The sequence below is a fragment of the Myiozetetes cayanensis genome, unplaced genomic scaffold, assembly GCF_022539395.1.
Source record: "Myiozetetes cayanensis isolate MyiCay16 unplaced genomic scaffold, myiCay2020 scf10, whole genome shotgun sequence".
NCBI lineage: Eukaryota > Metazoa > Chordata > Aves > Passeriformes > Tyrannidae > Myiozetetes > Myiozetetes cayanensis.
The window spans coordinates 17477073-17492159 of record NW_026086605.1 but is presented as its reverse complement, the minus strand read 5'-3'; the positions used below and the strand labels follow the sequence as shown (position 1 = coordinate 17492159).

The 15087-nt window shown below is 41.0% G+C and overlaps 1 protein-coding gene across 8 annotated transcripts in view; it reads right to left on the bottom strand.

Annotated features, from left to right (window-relative positions):
- Positions 1–15087, bottom strand: part of SLC16A12 (solute carrier family 16 member 12) — a 39682-nt gene that overhangs the window by 21339 nt on the left and 3256 nt on the right. The window contains exons 2-4 of one of the 8 annotated variants that reach the window (XM_050338043.1): positions 12460–12639; positions 11813–11906; positions 11050–11270 (exon numbers count right to left, since the gene is read on the bottom strand). The gene's annotated coding sequence lies outside the window, so the exon portion shown is untranslated. Of the gene's footprint in view, positions 1–9660; positions 9819–11049; positions 11271–11642; positions 11761–11812; positions 11955–12459; positions 12640–15087 lie in introns of those variants that run through there. The other 7 variants (XM_050338070.1, XM_050338086.1, XM_050338061.1 and 4 more) reach the window with 7 other exon arrangements.

Sequence of the window (15087 nt, the reverse complement as noted above, 5' to 3'; positions counted from 1 at the left end):
CCATGCATGCTCTTCTAATGGACAATATGCACCATATGATAGCAAACTCTCACTGCGGCTGTTATTTTTCTTGGGAGGTTTTCAGCTCAACACCCTGAACTCCATAAAAATAAGAGAGTCCTACTATCATGTCAAAGGCACAATTAATTTCCCCATTAATAATATTAATATATAATTCATTGTATATACAATGGTGCATTTATGTAATCCCCAGCAATAATTGAAGAGAAATCTCTAAATACTGGAAAGACAACTGTTAAAGACAAAATCCAGGACATCTGCCATTTCCTGAAGTAGACTTCCAAAAGCAACTACTGATCAGTGTTACTTTAGAGGGTTAGGTATTTCTGAGAAGTCATTGCCCAAATCACATTTACTTTATTAAAAAAGCATAACATCATATCATAAAGCTATAGGTGCATTCCAATGAACCTATCTCTGCACAAGTAGGCTCATATATGCGTCCCTGTACAGAATCTTCAGAAAGTAACAAAAGGGAAACCACTAAGCTGGGAAGGAAACATTAAATACTAAAATGAAAGACAAGGAAACAGATGGAAGTCAAGAGGAAAAACTCTTAGCATGCTGTACAAAATAAGTCTCTGATCAGGAAGAATGTATTTGACGGTACGCACATCATGAAAACATACATCTACTCACAAGTAACAGTTTGTCTTGGTGAAATCACACGCTGAAAGTTAACAATCAACCAACGCATCTTGGGCAGATCAGCACATTCTTCATGCTCAGTCTTCCATTCAGCCTCACCAACCCATCCATGTTTCAACTACATCCTGGCTTAATAGCTTATTTTAGTTTTTAGGAAAGCTTTAAAGCTTTGAGGAAAGAGCCTCAGGTTCCCTTTGCTGAGTGAGTACTGGTGCAGCTGCTTGATTACATCATTTTCAGAAATGCTCAGTGGGAACTTTCCATCTTACTTAAGGGTGTACTCCTGCTAGTTAGCATTGCAGCCCAGAAATATAGTTTCTCAATTTTATGTTAAAGACCATTTCTTTCTGTAGATAATGTTTCTGTTTTGGTAAGTGAAATGTGGAAAAAAAAAATCTACCTATTCCATTAAGTATGTTTTACCTTTGCTTTCCAGATTTCTATTTTGATTCTTTAAAAGTTAATCTCCATTTTCATTTTCTCTGGTGTTTCCATATGGATCCTCAGCTTGTATCCTCTAAGGTCCATAGACACACAGAACTGTCAGCAAGCAGAATATTACAGTAAGTGTTCAAACATGTCTATGATGGAGATGTAACTGGAGAGAATACTTGAAAAAATATCTGACCACAAGAAGCTTGGGATCAGTTTAACTCATAAAAACCCTGAGAACAAGGGCTTTGCAGCAAAGGACCCAAGGGTGCCTCTGGAAGGAAAACTAACTTTTAAGTAGCAAGGGCCAAAATTTTACTGAAGAGAAGTTTGAGTTACATTAGGAGTAATGAGACAGTATGTAGAAAAACAGGAAACCACTTTCCCCAGATTGTATCACGTTTTGTCTTGAATTCTCTTCAACATCTACACTGCAAAGGCAGAGAGCTATAAAAGGAGGAAAAGAGCCCATATGAAGCAGCAAGACAGGACATTAGTCATCTTGTTAAATGTTAGACAGTAATGATAAGAGAGCCCATAAAAGGTGAAATTTTAAAGAATTCGAAAATGGAAAAAAGAAAGAGGCTGATGCTATCTAAGAAAAATAACGTAAAAATTTATGTAAGAACTGGTTATAAAAGCATTGATAAAAATGCTCCATTTCTTCTTCCTATTAAACCCAGTCTTAATTACAGCAGCTGAGCATTTACAATGACAGAACCAGCACAGCCTGCCAAATGCCCATAGAACACCCAAACACTCCTATCAGAAACTCTCAAATGGAAACACTTCAGAAGCAAACTCCACAGGGTCTTGTTTTTCATGTGATCCTGCAGACCAACTGCTGGCCATTTATCACAGCATCTTGAACCACTGCATTGGAAAGTTTATAAAAACAAAAACCTGGCTAAGAAATTTCAGGAATAGATTGTAGAACTTAGTGTAGGCTTTCAACCTGGTACCATGCTCCCAGAGGAGTTATAAGGAAGCTTTTTTTAAAAAAAAAGTTGTGCTGGTTTCTCATTCTCAGCTTCCTTATTAACGTTACCAGTCAAGGAGCTGTCGTGAAGAAATGCATTTGCTGTTTAGAGTGGACAGTCATATGAATCATATGGTTTGTTCAAAGTCTTACCACATGTCAACTTGAGAATAAAACACCAAGAGACTTAAAAGGAGGACTCACAAGTTATCCTCTTATCCTGTTATTCCAGCCAACCTTGTAATTGTCTCTTAACTAGATCTCATTATCAATAATCCTTTTAGTGGGATCAGTTTCACTTTAAATAGCTTATTACATGAATGACAGAAGGAGAAAGAATAATTCAAGAATTATCAGACAACAAAAATTATTTCTAAGAACAATGTTCATATATTGATACACAGAGGATGATATTCCTTAAAAATCTTCTCTCCTTGAAATTAAGTTTTTTCTGTAAAAGTGAACAGACTCTAGTGATTTTTTCAAGAACATCTTCTATTTACAAACAAAATTCATCCCACCTAGGGAATAAACTCTAACAATTATGATAGCATTATTTGAATTACATCTTCTGAATTACCTGAAAGTGTAACTTGGAGTATACTGAAGAAGAGTTGTTACAGGGAACTCTTGGTTCACTCAGGAGTTCATCAAAACCTTAATAACAAAAGCATAATCTTGATCTCATACTAAAAGTGATAAAAAAATCCTAAAGTCAAATTAAATTACTATCTGTTTCTCAGCTAAGAAACCTCTCACTGAACTAGGTTTCCATTTCCAATTAAATACCACCTGTGTATCTTGGTACCCTGAAAAACACTGGAAAGATGTCAGTAGTAATGCCTGCCTATGAACTTACCTGAACAAATCTCTATTGCACACTTCAAATTCTGCATTGTTAGACAATTTTTCTTCTTGAGTGGGCATTTCATATTAGGACAGGCAGTATCTGATAAATTTTAAACTACTACAAAGTTTCAAATTCACCTGAAACAAAAAAAGAATCCCAACCAACTTTTACTCAGTCCTCAAGTGCCACCTCATTTCCTTTTCCTCCTTCACAGCCACCCTAAAATACTCTTGTATCACACAGTGTCCTGTCTGTCACTCCCTTCACATCCTCTGGGCTTTTTCCAATTTTTCCCTGCACAGATTTTATTTGGTGCATTGGTGCCAACTGCACAGTCCTTCCCTTCCAGAAGGCATTGATACACTGACAGCATCAATTACATGCTGGCTATATTCTCTAGGAGCAATAAGAATAATTTTTTCGTTGTTTTCAAGTGCCAAGTTTTCACAACTGTCACCCAAGATCTACTTTCTTATTTGGTTAAAACTGCCTACTAAATACCTCTGCAAAATACCTCTGCTGATGTGCCCAAGATGCAAGAGCGCTCATGTGAAACACTTCATTATTCCATTCTTTCTGGCACACAAGCAGAGCTTGGAAACTCTGATGAGTGCCATTTTACCATCAGTCATGTGTGGGAGGATTCTGTGTAGCATGTACCATAAGCAAAAGGCAGAATTACATCATATGGGTTGCAACCCCTCAGAGATTACTCTCCACTCCATTAAGTTCATTAAAAATAGACCAGCTGTGTGGGATAATTCTATTTATTCTTTCCAACCTGGTACTCCATCAGGCTAAATTAAATGGACACTGATGGAAGGAACTCTGACCACAAACAAGAGATGAAACACTGGCTTCCTGAAGAGCAGAGGATGGTAGATCAGGCAGGGGATGAGCCACAGTTCATTCAAATTTCCCATTCTCTCTTGCACTGCTTTGCTCTATTACCCTGCATACTCTGCATCTTCATCCCTAAGCTAACCAGGAGGGTAACTATTCGAAGCTTTGGATCTGTGCTGTGCATCACTGAGTTTCTAAGGGTACAGAAATAACTATTTGCTTCTAAAGGGAACTGGCTCTGTCTGGGATTCACAGGGAGGTCTCTGCTACAATGCCTTTTTGCCCTGCCACTCTGCATCACAGCCACATGCCAACATACAATAATAAAAATTAAACTTGACCAATTTAATTGTTCTCCAATTGCATCCTGTTTTGACTGTTGAGATTTTCACATCTTTAAGGTGGAAGGCAGGTCCTTCAATACATAATGACACAAATTGCATTTCTTGCTGAGAGTTTGAGGGTCCTTTCTGATCAGCTGTGATGCCGCACTCAGTGCATTCTTTATCCAATACTAGTTTCTCTGCTGTCATTCAATTGTATTTCATGACAGCTCCATTTCTCAAATTAAATATTTGGGCCACTTTTAATACAAAATATCAGATGCACAGAGAAATAGTCTTAACTACTTTAGATGAGGAAACAGAAAACAATAATTCTATACTTAATAATGAAAACAGCTTTCATACAAAATGCTCCAGCTTTGATATCCCTCAAGTGAAGAAACAACCTGGTCTTTGTATTGACTCAGTCCTTTCAAGAGGGAAAGTACTGTTCCTCTCAGCTGGCTCTTCTTGCTCAGCTGATTTCCATTCTAATATTCTCCCTGTCCACAGGAGAACTTTTTCAATCCCTTCAAAAAATGCACTTTGGCTTGCTGCTGCCAGTACCACGCTATAGCTGCCCCAAGGACCATTCAGACTAAGTAAATAAAGAAACGTTATTGCAGAAGTTTAGAAAGAGAGAAAAAGGGAGTCAACAAGCATACAAGAGGGCACTTCATGAAGAAGCTTCCCAAATACCTCTGGTCTTTAGCTGAAACAAGTAGTGTTGGCTTGTTAGATTAAGCAGGTCAGGTAGTGTAGCTTTCAAGCTTTTATGGAAAAAAGTGAAACTTAAGGAGATGTTTGCACGAAAGCAGGGTTGCCAAGATATGCAATCAAGAGAGAGAGAACTCTCCAGGAACATGTGGCAGCACACGACAAGATCGTGGTGAGAACAGATAGGCAGTGGCTTGTTATCCAAACTGACAGGATTGTAACTAGAAGGTTGCAATGTTTAAAAAAAAAAAAAAAAAAAAAAAGAATGTGAACTACCAGAAATGTTGCATGTTGCTGCTAATGAGAAGTGTAACAACATCAGCACATTCAAACAGCAATAGCACATCAAATAGATTCTTTAAGGGCCAGCTCACGGCAGTTAGCCCATATGATGAAAAGGGAAGTCTCTATTCCCACCAAGTTCAGTGCTGCAACACATTCTAAAAGCAACTATGGATATTTATTGAACACTGACACTGAGGCACAGCTGTACAGGCAAGGCTGAGTGTGATGTCCCTGGCCCAGAAAGTTTCAAGCTCAGTAGCTGAGAGACTGGATGCAGCATTTTAATGACAGAAAGGTGAAGCTGGTACATGCCTTGAACATGGAACCATTTTGGTTTTGACTCTTCCTATTTCAACTCTTCCTTTCCCTGTTCTTTTAGCGACTTTTATGGGAAAATAAAGGTGATGAGCTTGAAGGGCTCATCAGGGGGCTCTGGAGGAGAGGAATAAACACAAAGTCAAGAAATGACCAAACCAAGTACTCTGGTACCTTGGGGAATGCACAGGAGTAATGCAAACATGGAGTCCATAGCCCATTGCAGGATCAGCAAATGAACACAGAACAGAGAGGAGGAGCCAGGACAGTGACCACAAACAAGCAGCACAGGCCTGTACTACCACCTTCTCAACTGTGCACCAGCCAGCAGGTTGCATGAACAAGTTCTAAATACCCCTCTGTCAAAAAATCTTGATATTGTCAAACATGACAACTTGAAAAGACAAGCCCTAAAACAGACAGGAGGAGGAGAAGGTATTTGACTATGTCTACAGACTAAATTATTAACTTTTGTGTGGTTTTCAAGAAGCTCTCAAAGCCACCCAAGTTTATGATGCATTTACAATGAACACTCTGAGACGTGACTTATTAAGTACTGTAACAGCCCCCAAAACACTGTGACCATCAGGAAAACCATTTGAATCAGGAGAAACTTGTTAATTAAGAAACTCAACAGCAGCACAGGCTCTGAGAAACCCCTGAAGAGGCAGAAGAAAGATCCCACTTCCCACATTAACATTTCACATCTGGGGAAATATGAATCATCCCATCATCACTGGGAGAAATCCAGAAATTGCAGAAAGGAAGGAAGCTTTGAGTTAAGGGGAGGGGGGGAGGAAGTGAAAGGTGGGAAACTTCCTTTCTTGAACAAAAGGAGAGAAAGAGGTCAGCACTGTCCTGCTGAGGACTGAAGATGAGGAGCTGAGTTCCCAACTTCAGAAATACTTTTAGGTTCTATTCAGAAAAGGGGATGCAGGAGTTTGGTGATTCCTAGCTAAAACATCATCTCTGGTTTTGTACTCAAAACTTGCCTCTAGGATCTTCTGCAATGGCTGGGAAATTACTTTGATTTTTTAAATATCCCAATAAAATGTTTTCTTTTTCTATTTGTCTCCTATCAGGAACTTTGCTTCTGACTTTTTAATGAAGAACTGAAATTTCTTTTACCATATTTTCATCTGCACTCTTACCTAATCCTTTAAATGAATTTAAGAGAAGCTTCCAAACATGAGGTACATTGCTACCCCAGAAAAAATTAAGTATAAATGGTGTGTGTAGGCAAGTACACTGGCAAACTGTGATAGCTGAGGAATCCCAGAAGTTTGATTATGCCTCTTGGCAAGATATGGATATAATTTTGATGGTATTACCAAATGGCAGGACCAGAGGAGACATTTCTCCTGACAAGGGACAGGTCAGCTCTCACTTAGCAGAAGAAAAATCTGTAATTCCCAGGCACCCACAGATTGCACAAAAAGCTTGGAGAGTTGGAAGGAAAAGGGTGACAAATTGTTTCTCCATAAATTATCTGCTAATAAGTTAAAAAAAATGATAATGTGCATTATAAATAAAAAGCCACATATGGTCTAGGACTGCCCATTATCATTATTTCTGGACCCTTATGACAATCCTCTAGCAGCAACTAATGTACTTACCACTCAAAAAGCATTCAAGGGCAATATTCCCCAGAAACTGAATAGATTCTGGGGAAGCAGAAAAGGTAAAAAAATATTATTTAATAGTAAAAAGCCTGGATTATCTCAGATGCCTTGTTTTTTACATTAATTTTTAATCCTATTCACTTAAATGCATTAGCAACTTGCCGGTTGATGCAAAATGTAAGCCTATGTAACCCTGGTGCATATAAGTGTGGGTGTACACCCCCCACATAAATAAGACATAAAACACACATAAAAAAATACAGCTGCTTCATTCTTCTCTGTTATTTACATAATGCTCTGAGACAGCACTTACATTAAAGCCCACAAAATCATCTTACAATAAAACATCAGAAATGGAAAAAAAGAGACCAACAATCCTTCTACAGAAAACAGGTGATATTGTCTAATCACAAACACTGAAGACTACTTCATTTACTGCCTTCTCACTCCATTATCCCATCAAATGAAACAAGGAGAAACTAATAAATATCACATCTAAACCAAATACCAACAAAAAGTGCTGCTCCATTTGTTTCAAGTCCCAAGGAAAAGCAGCAAGAATATCCTGGATAACCTATAGTTCTCCAACACTGAACTGCAGCTGAGAAACAACTATTCAGTAGCGTTTGTGCTATATGCAAAGGAACCAACAGAGTTTTACTAATGAAGACTAAGATCAACCCCACTCACTAATAAAATATATTGTCACATCCCCTCGAGCCAGTTCTACAATTCCCAGCTGCTGCAGGCTCTGGGGAAGAAATCTGCCACAAATTGCTGGCTAATCTTAACAACTAATAAGTTATCTTGCTGCTGAAATGCGGATCTGTTGCCTCAGGGGCCTGCACAGCTTAAAATGCTGTGCAGACAAAAGTGATGGATTTTGCTTTTACAGTGTAAGGAAAGATACTGTAAGTGCCTTCTGGCTATCCCTGAATTCTGTGGGCTCCTGAGCTGTGCTACCACGGTGTCTATGACCATGCCAGAGAAGTGTCACCTGAGCAGCTGGGCACACAGCACCACCCACCTTACAGTACTGAAAACGGAGAATGCTTCTTGCAAAAACAGGAGGATGAGGAACCTGAACAACAAAGATTTCATATTTGGAAGATCATAGCTTGCCCTGTATGTAGGTATATCCAGAATCCTACAAGCCTAAGAGAGACAAGGAGCCAATCCAATAAAAGACAGTCTTCACATGGGTATCTTCATCCAGAGCAGCTGACCCGGCGTACAGTCCTGTTGGCAACAGCTCTTCCACATCCCACACCACAGCAAGTTCAGACAGCTTCCAGAGAGGAAAACAGAGCTATCTTTGCAGTTCAATAAGCTGAATAGGAAACACCTTCATTTTCAGTAACAAAAAACTGAGTTATTAGCTTGGATGTCTACAGTTTTGGTTTTTAGAAACTGTACCTTTCCAAATCTCTCCATACTGCAGGCTGGGAGCCCACCTCCTGCAGGCAAGCTGTAGCTTGCAGTTTTACTGCTTACAGTCACATCAATGAATGTCAATTAATACAAGCAACAATATAGCTCATAAATTATGTATTTGGCTCTCATAAGGCTGCTGGCAAGAAACACCTTTCCTCTTAGAAAAAAATGATAAAATTAAGATTTTTACTTTTTAATCTGTTTTTTTTAAAAATCTACATGAAACTCTACAGATAATCCAAACTGCAGTTGTAGTGACCCACCACAGGACAATCAGTAAAGGTAAGATATTTTTCTTAACTTCTATATAGTTTCTTGGTTTAGGTTGGAAGAAAAAAGGCCTTTGTTTTTTCTCTGTTGAATAAAGACCATCATAGAAAGTAATTAGTCCTTCAAGTTCTGCGAACAAGAGAGCGTACCACCATTCTCTAAATATGCACACGTGCTACATAGACAATGTGCTGTGAGTGATTTCTTACTCGCTACAATAGGATCATGACAGAAACAAATTATCTAAAGTAGGAATGAAAACAAGTCCTAAAACAATGCACAAAAGCATCAATGCTTTCCAGACTAAAATAAATAGCAGATTATAGCAAGCTTACACTCCACTGACTTCTCAGTCTCACCATACCAATTAAAAATGCTATTCGCCTCATCATTTCTGTCATTCATAATTTCACAGGTCTACACTACATTCAAAAGTATATTTAACATTTTATATACATCTAAAAGAGAGTACAGGTGACAATTATGCTCTAGGACCAGAGGCACTCTTTTAGGGGTGGTTCAATCTTCCCCTTTAGAATTTTAGGTATTCACCTATCCAGGTAAATATGATCTGATTAATAACATAGCCTGATGATGTCTAGGTCTATTTTCCAGAAAAATGGTCTTTTGAAATGCTCATACTAGAAGAGAGAGTAGTATAGAGAATGTATCCTGAAGTTACACTCACAGATATACATCACAAAAGTAAAATCATTAGGTGAAAACTCAGAATTACAATGGAAACATAGAATCAGATCTTTGTGTATACAGCCAACTGCATGTGCACACGACTGAGATATCTGAGCATTCAGCTGTGTTTTGCAGGCAACTGCCTTAACCACATGTCATCTACCACTAACCACAATTTGATAAGCAATTACTTCTTTCAGCAGCAGTGATGCCAGCAGAAACAGCCCTTACCTCCTGCTCCCTGCCACACGTTCCCTCCTTCCCGGTCACCTTCTCAGCCCTGACACAGCAGCCACACGGTCAGACAATTCAGAGTTAAAAGTAATTGATAAAAAGGAAGAAAAGGTGCTTTTGAGCCCACTGCAGTTCCCCCAATGCAATTCACCACCAGCCCCACAAATGGTTGTACTAGCACAGCTCAGAGGGTGGCAGGGGGCTGCTTACGCTAGCACGGTTCTCTCAGGAAACACATGCCAAATTTGTCCCTCGGGAAGCAATTGTGTTTGCACCAAAACATCTGAAAAATCTTCCCCCTCTGTGCCCTGTCTGTAGGACCTTGGCCTGAGAATACAGATCTGGAAGGGATCCCTGGGGCTGTCCTAGTCCCCTTCCTCACAGTTGCAGACAAGAACCAACTCAGCAAATCCAGTCAGGAGACATCCTGTAGCAAGCCACTTGTCAGGTAAACAGTGTACAGCCTGAAGCTGAAGTGAATGTGCATGCTGGGGGAAAAAGAAAGTTCCTGAGGTTTCTCCTGTTTATATATCAGTTGAATTGATTCTGACAAAACTCTGTAAAATGAAATTACACACTGTGCTATATTATCTTTCATTGTCACTTTCCAGCTTGAGGTTAAGGCAGAAGTTAACAATTGAATTTTAAAGGGATTAACATGGAAACCCCTAAGCCCAGAGAAACCTTCCATTAAAACAGAACTGCAAAAGATGGAAAAGTAAAAACCAAAAATAATACAACTGAAAAAATATGAACCAAAACCACATAATGACCTATATATAGCTAAAAAAAACAGATGTGAAAAGGCAATAACAGCTAATGATATGAGGTGAGCAATAACATGGCCCTAACTCAGGCATAATAGGATCACTCTGAGCAAATTGCAATCCTGTTTCACTTCATTAAGTTCCAAGTTATCCTCCAATTTCCCAGCACTAACGGAAACGTTTCCTCATTGCCACTGCAGGAGCAGACTAACAACAACAAACATACTCACTGCCCCAACCAGCTTGTTAACTTAATGAAATCATTTCAGTCAGAAATCACACAAACCCAACCTCATCCCAAATACCTAATTAATTACTTACTCCCAGAGATATTAAACAGAACAAATCAATAAATGAATGGCAAATTATCAGAAAATTCTAAATAAGGATAATACTCGTATTTCTGGGCAGTTTTTTTTTTCATTGGATAGTTTCCCTGAACTTAGCCTGTGAACACAAAATTTCCTGCAAGGCATGCCAACAATACCATTTAGCCTGAGCCAATTACTGCACACCTGGCTAAGTCCTACAACGGACTAAGAATTCTCCTGGAAATGAACTATAATAATATCCCAGAAGAAATATCAAGGCCATTCAGGATAAGGATCACTGTGATTACCTACTTCCGCAGCTGACTATTCCTGGGGAAGGCCACAAGCCAGCTCTCTAGCCTGTCACTGAGCAGTCTGAGCCTGGGTTTTTGGAGCTCTTCTGGGAACCTCTCGCACACACACACACAGCCGTGGGGATCCCGCTGACAGCCGCGAGTCCGCACGCACGGGGATGGCGATGAGGAAAAGCACAGCCTCTCGCACCCGCCTCTGAACAGGTACACTTATCCTGTTTATGCAACAGAAATAAAAGATGATTGAGTTTCCTCATACCTCTAGCAACTTGAAACGCTGTTTATTCTTTAACTGACCAGCATCTCACCTTACCAACATCTCTTTATATATATATATATATGTATCCACGTAGATACAGTTTCTTAATTTAACAGTGGCATTTAAAGTGATTTTCATTTATTTCCCAATGTTTCCGCAGTTCTAAGGCAGGGCACGGGAGCGGCCAGGCTGAAGCCCTGCCGGAGCGCTGCCGTCCGCGCTGCCCGCCCCGCTCCGCGCCCCCGGACCGCGCTCCCCCGCGGGGTCGCTCCCCGTCTCCCTCCTCGCTTTTCCCGGGACGAGCCCCGCGGCCCCGCACAGCCCCTACCTGCAGGCTGCGGCGCCGGCAGGAGCCCCGGTGCTGCCTGGGGGGCGGCGGCTCCGCGGGCGCGGGGCGGGTGGTGCCGGCGCGGCGGTGACCGCGGCCCCCAGCGCAGCGGGCGGAGAAGGGCTCGGGCTCGGCTCAGCCCGCACCCCACAGCTTCCTTGGCCGCCCACCTGACCGACCGGGTCCCCTCCCCGGTGGGCTCTGCCGGGCGCTTCCCCTCGCCCGGTCCGTCAAGGTGCCATCGGAGTCGCTCCTTCGTGGTACCTTCAGCGACAAGAAAAGCGAAAAGCGCGTCTCACCAGTGCCACGGGTGCTTTCATCGCATTAGGAGGGCTTTCCCGCCCCCCCCCCCCACCCAATCGAGGCAAAGTCTGTACTGGGATTTGTGGATCAGTGCTCTCAGGCATTTCATAAAGTATTTTTAACCTGTTGCAAAGTCAGGCTACACTCGAGAGTGGAAATAACACCAAAACTTCAGCACAGGGATGGCCCTCTGTCACATACACCAACCCTGCATGCCCCATACGCCATTAGGAGTCATGCTGCCATCACTTGCTAGTCTTTAAATTTTCAAACTCAGTTCAAAACCCCAGACCAGGGGAAGGACTCACAGAGATTTGGACCCTAGACTCTTGGAACAAGTTTCAAATTCCAGCAGCCTTCTGTTTATCCAAGAAAGATAAACTAAGTGGCTTGCTGAATACTGCATGTGTTTTCAGGCAAGATCTGGAAAACAGCAGGTCTTTGCTCAGAAAGGACATTAAACATCCTGTGACACTTTCCATGAGAACTAAGATAAAACTGGATCTTTTCCTACCCTTCCCAAACACTGTTGCCGACAAGAGCTGCTCGGTTCTTGTTGTTCCCCCAGGACTTTGCTGACTTTCAGTGCTGCTTATAAAGAGCAAGTGCAAAGCTCCCAGGAGTGTGCAAGCAGAGCACTTGGAGAGTGACAGGGAGGCGTGTGTTATGCTTGTCTTCAGCATAAGTTCAAAATCTGTCAAGGTAAAGGAGCATACATGATTTCAGTAAGCATGGCAGCTTTGGGGTGGATTATTAATTGGAAAAGGCTTCCCTTACCAGGTGACAGAGCTACTCTGTGCAGTACAGCCACACAAGACAGCTAGGAGAGACTGATACTTCCCCTTCTTCTGCACACCATGGGATGCTGGGCAGCCCACACCATCTATGCACATCTTCCCTAGCGCAAGTACATCCCTCCTGCAGCATGGCAGCTCACAACAGCTCAAGAGAAAAGAGGCTACTTTTCCCCACCATCTATGTGGGTAACAAAACCTTGTCCTTGAATGAGAAAAAAGTGCATCTCTTTCGGTGAGTTTTGGGGTTTTTTTTCCTCTTTTTTATATATTTTTTAATATATATATATATTTTGGAAAGATTTTTAATCTTACCTGGATTAAACTATGCTTCACGTTGAAAGATTTTGTCAAAATACACCACTAATGTAGTTGCAATGTGCTTTATTGGAACTGTGTAACACTGCAAGATAACAGCTCTGAACAACATGTGCATTGAGCTACTGGTCAAGAGACTGGGGATCTCAACAACCCAGCAAACTTCCTCTGCAAATCTGGTTGGCAGCATCTCAGTGACAACTCCCCATCAGCAGTGGGAATGACAGTGGTTATCTGTGTTGGCAGCTGACCCTTTGACGCCTGGGTCAACAACAGGTGATGCGTCTCTGAGGTGTGGAAAGGATATTGCCAGAGTGCCACAGAACCCTGTGTATTTTACACACCCAGGATATCCAGAGACACAGGAACACCACTCACACCCTGCTGACCTGCCGTTGGCACTACAACAACTTTAAAACACTTTTGTGCTGTTTAATTTTTATATAAATTAATTTTAAGCACTGACGTATCATAAGCTAAGATATCGCCAAAACAACATCCATGACTTCATTTGGTTCTTGGAGCAACACTCTAACAGTAATAGAAATACAAGGTTTTGGGTTACATGCATGTTTTACACATTTGTGATAGGCTTCCTTTTGTCACTGCTAGAAACAGCTCCTTCTCATGCAAGTTTCAGCTGCTGACACCAGATAAATGACCCATTGCATGGCTCCATTTAGCAGTTTGACAAGCAACAGAATAGGACTCACCTGTAATAGCCCTAATCTCTCCAAAGTTGCAGGACTGTGCATGCTGCTTTTTCTAGAACTGCTGTAATCAAGATATGAAAGGAGCACATGCCCTCACCTGGAGTGCCTGACCAGGCAAAGAAAACAGAGTCAGGAAAGGACTTGTTTTGGTTTGGTTCCTATGCAAACAAGAGTAATACTTTTGCACTCTTTCATATTTTGCAGAACACAAAAATAAACAAAGTATAATACTATAGAATTTAACAGGTAAAATAAGTGGTTTTGTAGTTTGGAGGATGGTTAGATGCCATGGTACAGTTGATGAATGGCCTTCTTATGCAATGTCTTAAGTTGAACCTTTATATACAAATATCTGTTGTAAACTGAAAACCTCATTACCCTCCTTACATTGCCCTCTTCTCCCATCTCCCTGTTACAGCCAGCCAAAATACAGGTGTATGCTGTGATGGCATGCTCAGAGCAACATTTCCGGTTCTGGTCACGAACATTTGGATCTACAACCTTTGGCATTCAATACTCAAGGGAACACAGGTTCCATGGCATCTCTGGAAATGAAGCCAAAGATAGGAGAAACTATAGTCCCTATGGTTCCCTCAATCACCCCTCTGCAGCTACAGTCCAAATATTGCTGACTCTAAGGGAAGAAGGTAAAGTGCCCACCACTTATGAGCAGAGGCTCCTTTCTGGAGGTCAAGGCAAGCTCTGCTTCTTACTGACATAAAGGGCTTCAGAAAGGGATCAAGAGACTGTGATGAAATCCTTAAAATATGTGGTTGTAAAAGTCATATATGTAATGTGGGATAGACAATTATTATTCCATGGCCTCCTTGCTTTTTCATGGACGCTAGCAATTCCTGGAACATAAGACCCATCATATGGCATCAGACTTAAAAATCCATTTAAAATCAGCAAGTTTCTAAGAACACTCAAAACTACATGTGGGTTTATCTTACAACCTATTGAGTACATCATCTTCCAGCATCTTTGGAAATTTTGGCGGAAGTATCCTCTCTTTCTTCATATAAAATAAGTATAGACAGATCAATACTTAATATTAGCTGAACAAGATGACAGTTTGTCTCCTTTTAGTGATTACAAGCTTCCACATTTCAAACCTCCTGCCTTGCTGCTGTTAATCTGGGGTAACTCTTGTGGCATGCCAATGAAGTCCTTGGTCCAAGCACACACAGTAAACTTTTTAGACACATTTAAATGCATGTATTCTACAAAGATCTAAACTCCAGTTAGTCAGTGCAACAATGTTTCACTGAAAAAGAAAGATTCATCTCTACAATTGTCCTATGGAAACATGGTTTA